This window comes from Macrotis lagotis, chromosome 6 (genome assembly GCF_037893015.1).
Source record: "Macrotis lagotis isolate mMagLag1 chromosome 6, bilby.v1.9.chrom.fasta, whole genome shotgun sequence".
NCBI lineage: Eukaryota > Metazoa > Chordata > Mammalia > Peramelemorphia > Peramelidae > Macrotis > Macrotis lagotis.
Window position 1 is genome coordinate 144290569 of NC_133663.1, and position 11718 is coordinate 144302286.

The following is an 11718-nucleotide window of genomic DNA, read 5'->3' on the forward strand; positions in this document are numbered from 1 at the left end:
TTAATATGCATCAGATAACTTACTATCTTGGGCATAGAGCAGGTTATGGAGGGAGAATGAACATTTGAAATTCATTTTGTTAGTGAATTTTTAAAATTGGCTTTACCTGTATTTGGAGTAAAAGCAAATATTATTTAAAAATCTTCATCTAGAATATTTTACTTCAGAAATTATTCACATTAAAAATAACTTCCCAGACAACAATGAGGTATCATCTCACACCTATTAGATTAGCCAAGATGAGAAAAAGGGAAGGTGATCAATGTTAGAGAGGTTGGGGAAGGATTGGGACATTCAAGCATTGCTCGTGGAGTTGTGAACAGATCCAACCTTTCTGGAGAGCAATATGGAACTATGCCCAAAGAGCAATAAATCCATTTATACCTTTTGACCCAGAAATTTCAATTCTAGGTTTATATCCAGAAGAAACTGTAAAAAAATGGGAAAAGTCCTACATGATCCAAAATATTATTAGAAGCTCTTTTTATAGTGACGAATAATTGGAAATTGAGGGGATGCCCATCAATTGGGGAAAGGTTAAACAAGTTATGGTACATGAATACTACAGAATACTATTTTTCTATAAGAAATCACAAATGGACAGACTCTAGAGAAACATGGAATCTTATGGGATCTGATGCAGACAGAGAAGGAAGTAGAACCAAGAAAACAATGCATACATCAACAACATTATGAGATAAACAACCTTGATGGAAGCAGCTCCCCTTGACAATCCAGATTGCTAAGACAACTATATTTGTTGGTTATGGACTACATTATCCCCAAGCAGAGGAAGAAAAGTAAAACAAAACAAAACACATATGGGAAAAAAACAACCTTTCCAAATCTGATGAACACTTTATAAAAATTATCTCTTATGGGGCGGCTAGGTGGTGTAGTGGATAAAGCACTGGCCCTGGAGTCAGGAGTACCTGGGTTCAAATCCGGTCTCAGACATTTAATAATAACCTAGCTGTGTGGCTTTGGGCAAGCCACTTAACCCCGTTTGCCTTGCAAAAATCTAAAACAAATTATCTCTTATTTATCCCTTTACCTTAATCCTAATTCCTCATGCCAAAAATTACTAATTTGTTAATATTTTTAACAAAATATATATGTAAAATGCTAACTAGATTGTTCCCTGCTGAGGGGAGGGGGAGGGAAATATTGTAACTTGGAAATATGCATGTACAAATGGTTGAAAATAAATAAATAAATTTAAATATGTAAAAAAGTGACTTCCTTCCAGTTCTCCATCCCCACAAAATTAACAAAACTGGAGTCTCAAATGATTTTTATAAAGGAGATAGACTCATTCCCAGTTTGCCTATCTAACTATAAATTTTTTTTGCTCTCAGACAGAGTTTCTTGTCTTGGAAATGAAATAGACTTTCTAAAAAGATAATCCCATCATGACTGTCAACCTTACAACATTCCTCTGCTACAAGCTTAGTATGACTCATATTAGATAACAATTGGACAGTAAAGGTAAAAAATTGGACCAAGGTACAAAATAAACTAGTTGAGATACCCTTATGACCACTGAAGTCAAATTCCTTTTTGGCTGAGTATATCAGTGATGTTATGTCTCTATTGAAAATACTATTACTTCAATCTCCATCTTAGTCTTTATCTGGAAGTGCATAGCATATTTCATCATGATTTTCTTAGATTTGTTTTTGGTCATTGTATTGATCAGAATTTCTAATTCTTTCAAAAACTATAAGAATTCAAAGAATTATCCAAGAAAGAAGATTACATGAAAAATCATACATTCCACTTAATTATCAACTGTCAAATGCTAAGCTAAAAGAAGGATTCAAAACAATTAAAAAACAGAGCCATAACAAGGAATTCTTATAGTGTGGGCCAATTTTGTTAAAGCTTATTGGTGTTAGGGTTTCTAAGATATGATAGCCCATTTTTTAGCTTAAACTTGAAATTAACCAAGATGAAGAGGTAGGAGTCAAAAGCATTCAGAGTAATTTTTTTGGAGAAGTTTGGCATCATATACCATTACACAAGAGGAGCATGCACATCCATAGATGACTTCAAAAAACATCTGGACATAACATTAAAAACTAAAAGAAAAGAGGTTTATGGTGTTGGTGACAGGGTAAGGCATAAAATTTCCTTTTGGGAGCAAGGAATATGGCAACATCTTTTGAATCTATATGTAAAAGAAGAAGAAACTAATGTTTGAGAGGAAGTCTCTACACCTCTACACCTTTTCAAGAAAAGGTTGTATTTCAATGCACATCAGAAGATGGAAGTGATAGATGAGAAATAATCATGATAGTGATTATGATAGTAATGTTATCATAATTTAAATTTTTCTGTCATAAAATCCGAAAATTAGAACTGAAAGACAGCTTTGAGGAGATGTATCAAACTCATTATCTAATAGATGGAGCAGAAGGGGCAAATCAGAGGCAAATTTATCTATCTAATGCTATATGGTAACAGAATCAGGATTCAAATTCTGTCCTTAATTCTAAAACTAGAGATTTTTTTGTCAGGTGAGAAACTAGGAAATAAGGAAAAAGGAAGGGTGCATGCATGATAACTTGTTATTTGACTACCTTAAGGACTATCATATAGAAGGGGGACTTGTACTGATTTGGTTCAGAAGGTATGTTCATTTTGAAGAGGCAACATGGAGTATGAAATAAGATTTCAAGCAATTAGACCTAGGGGATGTGCTAGAGCTAGGTCAGATAAATACTAGCGACAACCATGAATTTTCAGTGGGAGTATTTACACTTTCAGTAATGGTCAAATTTACTGTTGCATTAATTATCTAGACTTAAGAAAATGATAGAGAAAATGTTATTCAGTTTAAATTGAAAAATGTTTCACAGTATATTTTCTCTCTGATTTCCAGCTGTTTAAACATTTACCACAATGTCCCTGATTAGGACTATGCAAATGTGGAATGAGCTACTTTGAAAAGTGCTGGTCTCCTCTATTATAGGGTTTTTTTTCTTAGACAGAAACAGAATGAATATTTATTTAGTTTACTAAAAAAGAGATCATTGCTTATTAATGAATATGTTAGAGTCAATGACCTCTGAGGTGCTTTTGAACTGAAATTCTGTGATTCTATGAATTATCTTAGATTAACTCACCCACTGTTCACCTTCTTCTCAATGCTTTTCTCTCCTTTCAGTTTCACTAATAATAAATTACTTGGTCTGTAATGGAAAAGATGCCGAAAGAAACAACTACAAAAAAAAAATAAAAACAAAGAGAGAAAAATAAAAATGTCTTCCAAGCCAAAGAAAAACTGATTTAAAAAAAATTCATTTAACATTTTGGTCTCTTCATTAATAATTCTATTAATTAATTTTGATAATCACGAGTTGACTATATGTATAAACTTAAAATGTTAGAGATATTGTTGTTTCACCACTACCTCATTATTAATATACTTTAGGACCTTTAGGGAAAGGAAATCCATCAACAGACAAATATTTGTCTTAAGATTTCAATTCAATCAAATAGAAATATCATTACAGCACTAAATCTTTGGTCAATAGACTTGGTCAACAGTTATCAATCCTGGAAACAAGGAAGCAATTGTGAGGAGCTATTGCTTAGTTTCACAGACAGAGGTCAAGATTCAAAGGATGTATAGTTAGCAAAAGGATTGAAACTGAAGACAGTCAAGAAAGAAATGAAAATTTTATTTACTTTGTTAGTGGATTGCCCTAATTTCTAACTTTCCTCAATTAATCCTGAGACTACCTACCTGTTTAGTAAAGGAGGTCTCAAAAGGTGAAGAAAATCTTTCCAATAAGCATATAAAATTCTATTTAAAAATGGAAATATATTACTTGAGAAGTAATAGTAGCAATAGTTACTTACTGTATGTTAGTCACTGTGCTAAGTACTTTGAATTATTATCTCATGTGAGTCTCTCATGAAACCTAATAGCCAAGTGTCATTATCATCCTCATTTTACAGCTGAGAAAGTCTAGCCATTCTTCTTCCTTGAGACTCTTGCCCTCCATATAATGGTAGTCCCTCAACTTTGATCTTCAGATCATTTTTATGTATAAGATTATATATTGCCTTATATATAATCTATATGTAATATAGATTTTTTCCAGAAGTGATTATTGCTTATTAATGTATATGTTAATCTCTATACATAGAGATTATAATCTATTATATTATAAACTTTTGAGAACAAAAATTCAAAATTAAAGAACTTGTCTGGGTCAAACAGTTAGTATCTGAACCTGATTTTGAACTCAAGTTTTCTTAACTCCAGGCCAAGTGTCTATTCACTGTGCTACCCTGTTTCTTAAAGTAATATTTGACCTATTTTGACTCATGGATAGCTTTGTGTGAGTTACAGATTTCAAGTTTATTTGATTTTCTATAAGTCATTTCTCTAAGATAATAAGAAGATGACTAGACATGTAGGGCCATGGATGGTAGGAAAGGCCAATATGGTGTTCTATAAGAGGGGATGATACAGGCCACCAGAATTTAGTACCTGGTACTAAATAGGTTTGATGAAGATGAACTTAGATCACTTTTAATTTTACTAAAATACAGTTGTCTTCTATGTCTGTATCAGTGTTTGTGTATATCTGTCTGTTATGCTCTGTCTCTTTGTCTTTCATTTGATTTTTAGTACTCATTTCCTTGCCTTCTTTCTGCAGAGGATTAAAAGCAATTGTCAGAGTCCTATATAACCAGAGAGCACAAGTAAGTTTCGACCACAAAGAAGCATGTTAGATCTTCTTGTACTTGCCATTGTCACTTCCCCAAATGCAATGAATAGATTGTTCCATAAAGCTTATTCCCTTAATATTCCTGAAGCAGTCTCGGACATTAATAGGAAATAGAAACCTGCCTAAAAAAATGGATTTTTTCCCTTAAAATGAAGTGATGTTTTGTCATATTGAGATAGGCCAAGTGAATAATTCAGTATTATAACTAATCAATAATTATCACTTAAATACCATTTTTATAGGTTCATTTTCTTAATTCTTTTCCCTTAACTTCCATTGCTATTATTCTCTGAATTGCTTGCTCTTTTTTCCCCTCATCGTCTACTACAGCAGTTCCGAATTTAATTAGTTTCTATTTCCAGGTTTCAATTCTTCTGCATATTACTGAATAAATTTGGAAAGCTTTAATTTTAATAATGATTTTGCCTCATTTCCATTTGTTACATTCTGAATGATTCTGTATGACATTTCTCAAAAGAAAATGGTTTGTAATTATCATATACAACCTCCATTCTTACAAAGAGGAAAACAAACAAACCTGACCCAGTAATGATAAGCTGATTTATTATTGTATTTTAAAGTTTTAAAGTTTTAAATAAAGTTTTATTGTATTTAAAGTTTATTATTGTATTTTAAAGTTTTAAACTTCCAAAATGGTAAATGATTTAAGCTTTATATATTATTTGATCTTACAAACCAAATGGCACTTTTTGACCTCAGATTGACCATGCACATTAAGAAAGTGAAAAAATAGATTATCTTTTTCCTGAATTTATTAGCTCATCTATTCATTCAATAAACAATTTAAATACCAACTATATAACAGTCACTGTGCTAGGCAAAAAGATAAATAAAATTGGGGAAATAATAGTTCCCTTCCTATAAGGAGCTAACACTAAATTTGCTTCTCCTAATTTCATTGCTCTACCTTAATTGTCTTCCCTGGTGCCCCTTTGAGCCCTTCTCCCTTTAGTGAGCTCTTCTCCAACCTCCATTATGAGGAAACATTCAAACTATCCATCATTCTTCCTCTAGATTCCCCACCTTCCTGGAAGAGTTCCTCCATAGTCCCCTAGGTCATTTTTATCTATTGTCTTTGCCTATTAAAATGTAAACTACTAGAGGGCGGAGACTATTAGTATCAAAGTGTATGGGAGAAATAAGTACTTAATTCCTCCTTGTTGGCTTAATAATGCCTAGTTAAAAGTAAATAATATGTAAAGAGAGCAATACAAAATAAGAAAATGAATGCTTTTTAATTAAAATAAATAATTAAAAAAGAACTCAACAACTGACAGGGTAGGGAAGAGCATTAGAATGTGGGAATACCAGTAGAGGTTCCTTATAGGAAGTGAGGAGAAGGAAGTTAGAGTTACTGTGAGGCAGAAACAAGGAGAGAACATCTTTGAAACACTGAGGATGATTTTTCATCTTTGTGCTAAATGAAGGAATGAAATATAAGTAAACAGAGAGCAAGAAAGAGAATAATATATAACAAACATGGAAATCTCTAATGGAAATAGATTGTGCTGGATCTTAAGCTTTAAATTGAAAAGATTAGATAATATGTTATCCTTGGGAGAAGAGGAAGGTCCTGGAATTTTGTTTGTTTTTTATAACATGTAAAATATCATTTTCTGATAAACACATTTAAAAAACCAAACACTTCCCTATTTTAAGCCTACTATTGCAATGTAAATGGATTAATTTTATCCATCTCTAATCTAATTAAGATTGGAAGAGAGTAGCATAAAATTTCTCTAATTTTAAGTAAAAAATTTATTTGTATGTATATATGTATGTAAGAAAGCACTTTTATAGGTCCTAGTCTTTCTTTCTGGCAGAAAGTTTTTTGACACATGAAGAAAAAATACTTCAGAAGAAAGTTTCAGGTAATTTTGCTATGTATTAGATAGCCAAGGAGTAAAACAGGCAGAAACAAACAAGGAAAAAACTCAAAGTCTTTCTCATAATTAAATGTAAAAATATTGTGAATTTAGGGGTTTTAAGTAAGAACAAATATTAATATTGTATTATGGTACATTACATTTCATAGGAACTTATCTATTGAAGTATTTCCTATCACCATGAAGCTCATATATTATATTTGATAGATCATTTTAGTAGTTGTTATTTTGTACTATTGAAAGCTAAAATCTATTACCAGAATTTTCAAATTCTAAAAGGCATTAGTATCTAGTGATTTCAGTGAAAATAGTTCATGATGCATGAAATGACCATTTAGAAGTTATACAAACTATAAAACAGACTTTTAAATAAGTAAATGATCTTACTTAAAATATTTGAATTAATTGTTGGACAATATTATATAAATGTATCATTTTCTTCATGGAAATGGAATTAAGTTCTACATTAATTGAAATGAATTCATGGTTTTTAAGGAAGAAAAATGATCTATGTTAATTTGATTTAACACTTTACCCTTTGAAAAGCAAAGAATGAAGCTATCCTTCATTGGATAATTGAACTACTTCAAAATAGTCAGTCATGTTAAGTCTCATTTCCATTAAACATATTTCTGAGCAGTTCCACTAAAGGAAGTTTGTTCACTGCAGAGAGTATAAAAGCACTTGTGTTCTAGTCTGAGCTAATCTATTCCTGATTAATTACTGGAAAATTTTAAAACATTTTTTTAAAAAGATAGTTTATGTATGTTTTGAAAAGGAAGCATTGATTATAAAAAAGTCCTTATGGCTTCATTAAGACTGCATCATACTAACCTAATGTCCTTTCTAACAATGTAGTTCATATACAAAACACTTGATAAATATTTATGGAATTGAAGTAAATTTACTAAATAAATCTCTTGACAAATCAGAACCTATGTGAATATATGCAAACCTTTGGCAGGGTTTCTCATGGTATTCTGGTGGATGAATGAGATATGTAATTCAGAGAGAGAGAGTATTTGGACCTGTGGTATTAAGCATTCTAATTAATGGATAGGAAGAAGACCCAGAATGTATGCTTCTCTAACTTGCCAATGATATAAATCAGAGGGCAGGGAAATGTTATTCTGGATGACAGAAACCAGATCTGAAAGTATCTCAATTAGATTGCTGATCAGTTGTTTCAGTTGTGTTCAACTTTTTATGACCCCATTTTGGACTTTCTTGGCAAAGATACTGGAATGGATTGTCATTTCCTTCTCCAGTTCAATTTACAGATGAGGACTTAAGCTGCATGCAGTCTTGAGTCTCTTGCTCAGAGTCATACAGCAACTATTCTGAGGTTGAATTTGAACTCATGAATATGAGCCTTCCTGATTTCAAGCCTAGTACTCTATATGCTTCAATACTCAGTTTCCTCTCTCTGTTACACAGAATAGTCTCAGTTGCATCAAATAATATATTTTTAAAAATTTAAATGTATTATTAAAAATTTGGAATATCAATAAGCCAACTATGCTTGATTACTACTAATTATTATATTTAAATTGACTATTTTAAATTCACAAAATAATATAGTAAATTTGTCTCATCAGAGTCCTTTTTCAATTCACTTTTTCATGTTTACTTATATATTCATGGGGAAACTATTGTAATTGTTTTTCCCCTTATATTAGTTTTAAATGTCATTTCAGATTATTTCACTTCTTATTCTTCTTGGTCACAATTACATTGCCTTATTTTATTATATTAATATGTAATGACAATATTAACCTGAATTGTATATTTAAATTGTGTACAGTTTTTAAAGTTAAATTTTTTCAAGATTTTTTTTAAATTATTTATTTTCATCCATATGCACATGTATATTTTTAAGTTACAAAATTTCCTCCACCCTCCCTTCCCACTCCCGTCCCCTCAGTGGCAAAGAGGTTGATGTTAAATTTTAATACGTTTTGAACATTTATTATCTTTGTAGTTGAGGAAACTTAGTAGAACTGTGACATACCAATTTCTTTTACATTTGAGGGGTTTTTTGTCTTAAATACTTATATTTTCCCATTTTGCTATTTTCTGCTAATTTTACTCTTTTTATATACCAGTTTAATTATTTTCAATGAACACAACTCTATCAACCTTAATACTTCTTTTGCTGAATTGGGAGACATATTTTATTAGATTTTCTTTTGTAGTTATAGGGCTTATTTATCTTTAAATCTTATCCAGTTGAATTTCTCAATACTGCATCATGAATGATGGAAATTAAATTCTTTTCTAGCCATATTGTCTAGCATACTTGCCCAAGAATATTTATATCTATTCTATAACTATTCTTTTTAAGAAGCAAAAAAATACTTCAATAATGAATTATATTATTACTATATCATTAGTCACTTGCTTCAGTCAGTTTTGATTTTCCCTTTATTCATTGAAAGTATATTTTAGTAGAATACTATATATTTAATTATATCCATGTGAAATATAAATATATTTTGACAACTTTTGTTTTTCTACCACATTCTTTTCCAAATTATCCCTCTTCTTCTCCCTTATTTATTAAATCATCCCTCAAAGCAAAGATTTGTGTTTGTTTTTTCTGTTTTTATATTTGTTTTTTTTGTTTTCTTTAGGGTCTTTTTTTTTGCAAGGCAAATGGGGTTAAGTGGCTTGCTCAAGGCCACAGCTAGGTAATTATTAAGTGTCTGAGACCAGATTTGAACCCAGGTACTCCTGACTCCAGAGCCAGTGTTTTATCCACTGCCACCTAGCTACCCCTCTATTTGTTTTTAGAGAGAAAAATAAAGCCATTAAGGAAAAAAAAACACACTTATTTGGTATATACAATATATCACACCCAGTAGTTCTATCCCTGAAAAGAAGGGAGGGAAGTAAATTATCTCAGTTCATCTCTTTTATTAACATACAGTTTGGTTCAAGTAGACAGGAAGTACAACAGGCAATGTATGAAGCCAATTCACCAGATCTATCTTAAAACCCGAGATTCTCTACTCATCTAAATTTCAACCTGCTTCTCTCAATACCAAATCAAATAATAATTATTATTTTTTCCTCTCACTATTGTGTATGAAATGAGGAAGCACTGATCTCCCCATAGTAGATAGAAGAAACTAAGGAAGAGAAGTCTTAGTATAGGAATAAAGACAACATCAAATATTTGAAAGCCTTTCATGTGAAAGGTCTTTGGGTCTTATTCTGTCTATATCAAAAAGGCAAAACTAGTAGTGGGTAGAAGTTGAAGAAAGTCAGATATAGACTTGAGGCAAAACTGAATGGGTTAACTCAGATGATAGTGTCAACTTTAAACAAGATATTGCTCAATCCAGAGATGGGCTGAAGGTGGAGAGGATCTTAAGAACTGTTGGGGGTTTCTTTAAAAGAAACTCTCTGACTCAGGAATCTAATAATAAAAGCAACTCTATTAAAAAGATTACTGCAAGTGAAAAAGTCATAAAGGGAGTTGTCAATTAATTTTCCTATGAAGGTTAAGGGAATCTGCAAGAAAACTTGTCACACAAAGGAGATGACAGTTGGTCTCCCAACAGAATCAGCTAAAAGCAGTTCAACTGATCAATTCAGTAAAGAAAGGCAGACTTTTTCAAAGAATTCTTGTGGGAGGATTCAGGAAGTTATGCACAGAACTGGAAGGAGGTAGGGTAGGAATTAGGAGAAGTTAAGGGTGGAGTCAGGGTGGTACCAGGGAGGTATTAAGGAGTGGCTTAATATTTGATATATAAGGTTGTGTTCTTGTCTATGTCTGGAGGGGTACAGAGCTATAGATTACTTTTCTCCTTGGGTGAAGGCACTTTAGCTTAACTGGGAGTTAGGGTCTTTGTTAATACAAAATATTTTAGCTTCATGGAATTTATCTGATCCTTTTCCTGATGAGATAACTTGGAGTTATTAGCTTAGATAGGATTACATACTAGACTAGCACAGAATCAATTATGAGAGGTTTAACAGGTTTTTTTGTTTTAAAACTGTTTTTACAGTGCCTATTTGCAATAGGGTTTTTTAACTGACAAGGGGTCTTTCTTGGGAAATAGGGGTTTTGCCTGTAAATACAGACAAAATACAGAAAATGGAAAGTGTTATAACATTTGTTTCTTCATACAGAAAAACAAGAAGGATAAGGATTATAATATCTCTCTCTGCCCAGACATCCTCTACTTCAAAAAGATTGATTATCACTTGTCAGTTTTAGCATAGAAGATTGTTTGTTCTAGTTCAAGATAGCTAGTTCATAATAATTGCTTGTCCTTTGTTCTTGAAGAGTATCATTGACATTTGGAGGGAGTTATTATTCCTTTGTTCTTGAAGAGGACCAGTGACATCAGGAAGAGAAAATATTGGACAGAGAAATATGGTTTATAATTAATCTGTTCCCTCTCCACTGACCATGTATCTTACATTTAACATTGCTCAAAGCACTCACACCCCCATCCAATTTTCCAAGTTAATGAGATAAGGTCAATGTACCTTCCCCTTCTCTGGCAAGCACAAGCCCCTAAGAATAGAACAATGGATCTCTGCCTTAGCCTGAAGGAAGTCTTTAAACTACTGCCCCTCATATTCCTCAATACTTCATCTCAACTGTGAGCTACTGGCCCTCCCACCTAGATCTACTCTTACCTTCTACTCAGATGAGTTGCTTGTCTTCTTTGAGAAACCAGCCCACTCTTGGCAAGTTGTGATTCCCTCAGGTTACTCTCATACTCCTGCACCTTTCTTTATTACTTATCCTGATATGGCTAATGTGGTTGATGTGGCTGATGAGGTTGATACTGCTCTTGTTGCTGCTGCTACTTTTACTAATGTTCTTAGGGGATAAATGATTTCCAACTGCCTTTTACTCTGTCTTTCTCTCCCTTAGCTTCTACTAAACACAACAATATTTAAATAAACCTTTTTTGTCCTTAAATACATGTGGGTCAGAGCTTGCACCTTTGTTTTTTTCATATTTGAAATCTAAACTACAACACCCAAAAACCAATTTTCCAAAACCAATTATAAATCTCATTTTAAAATTTCTTCAATTGGTTCCA

The 11718-nt window shown here is 32.1% G+C and overlaps 1 long non-coding RNA gene across 1 annotated transcript in view; it reads right to left on the bottom strand.

Moving 5' to 3' along the window:
• The window catches only part of LOC141491870 (uncharacterized), an 80792-nt gene extending 69327 nt beyond the window's left edge, over positions 1-11465 (bottom strand). The window contains exons 1-2 of the long non-coding RNA XR_012469794.1: positions 11306-11465; positions 3129-3224 (exon numbers count right to left, since the gene is read on the bottom strand). This is a non-coding gene — a long non-coding RNA (uncharacterized LOC141491870). The remainder of the gene's footprint in view (positions 1-3128; positions 3225-11305) is intronic.
• Positions 11466-11718: the final 253 nt, after the last annotated feature.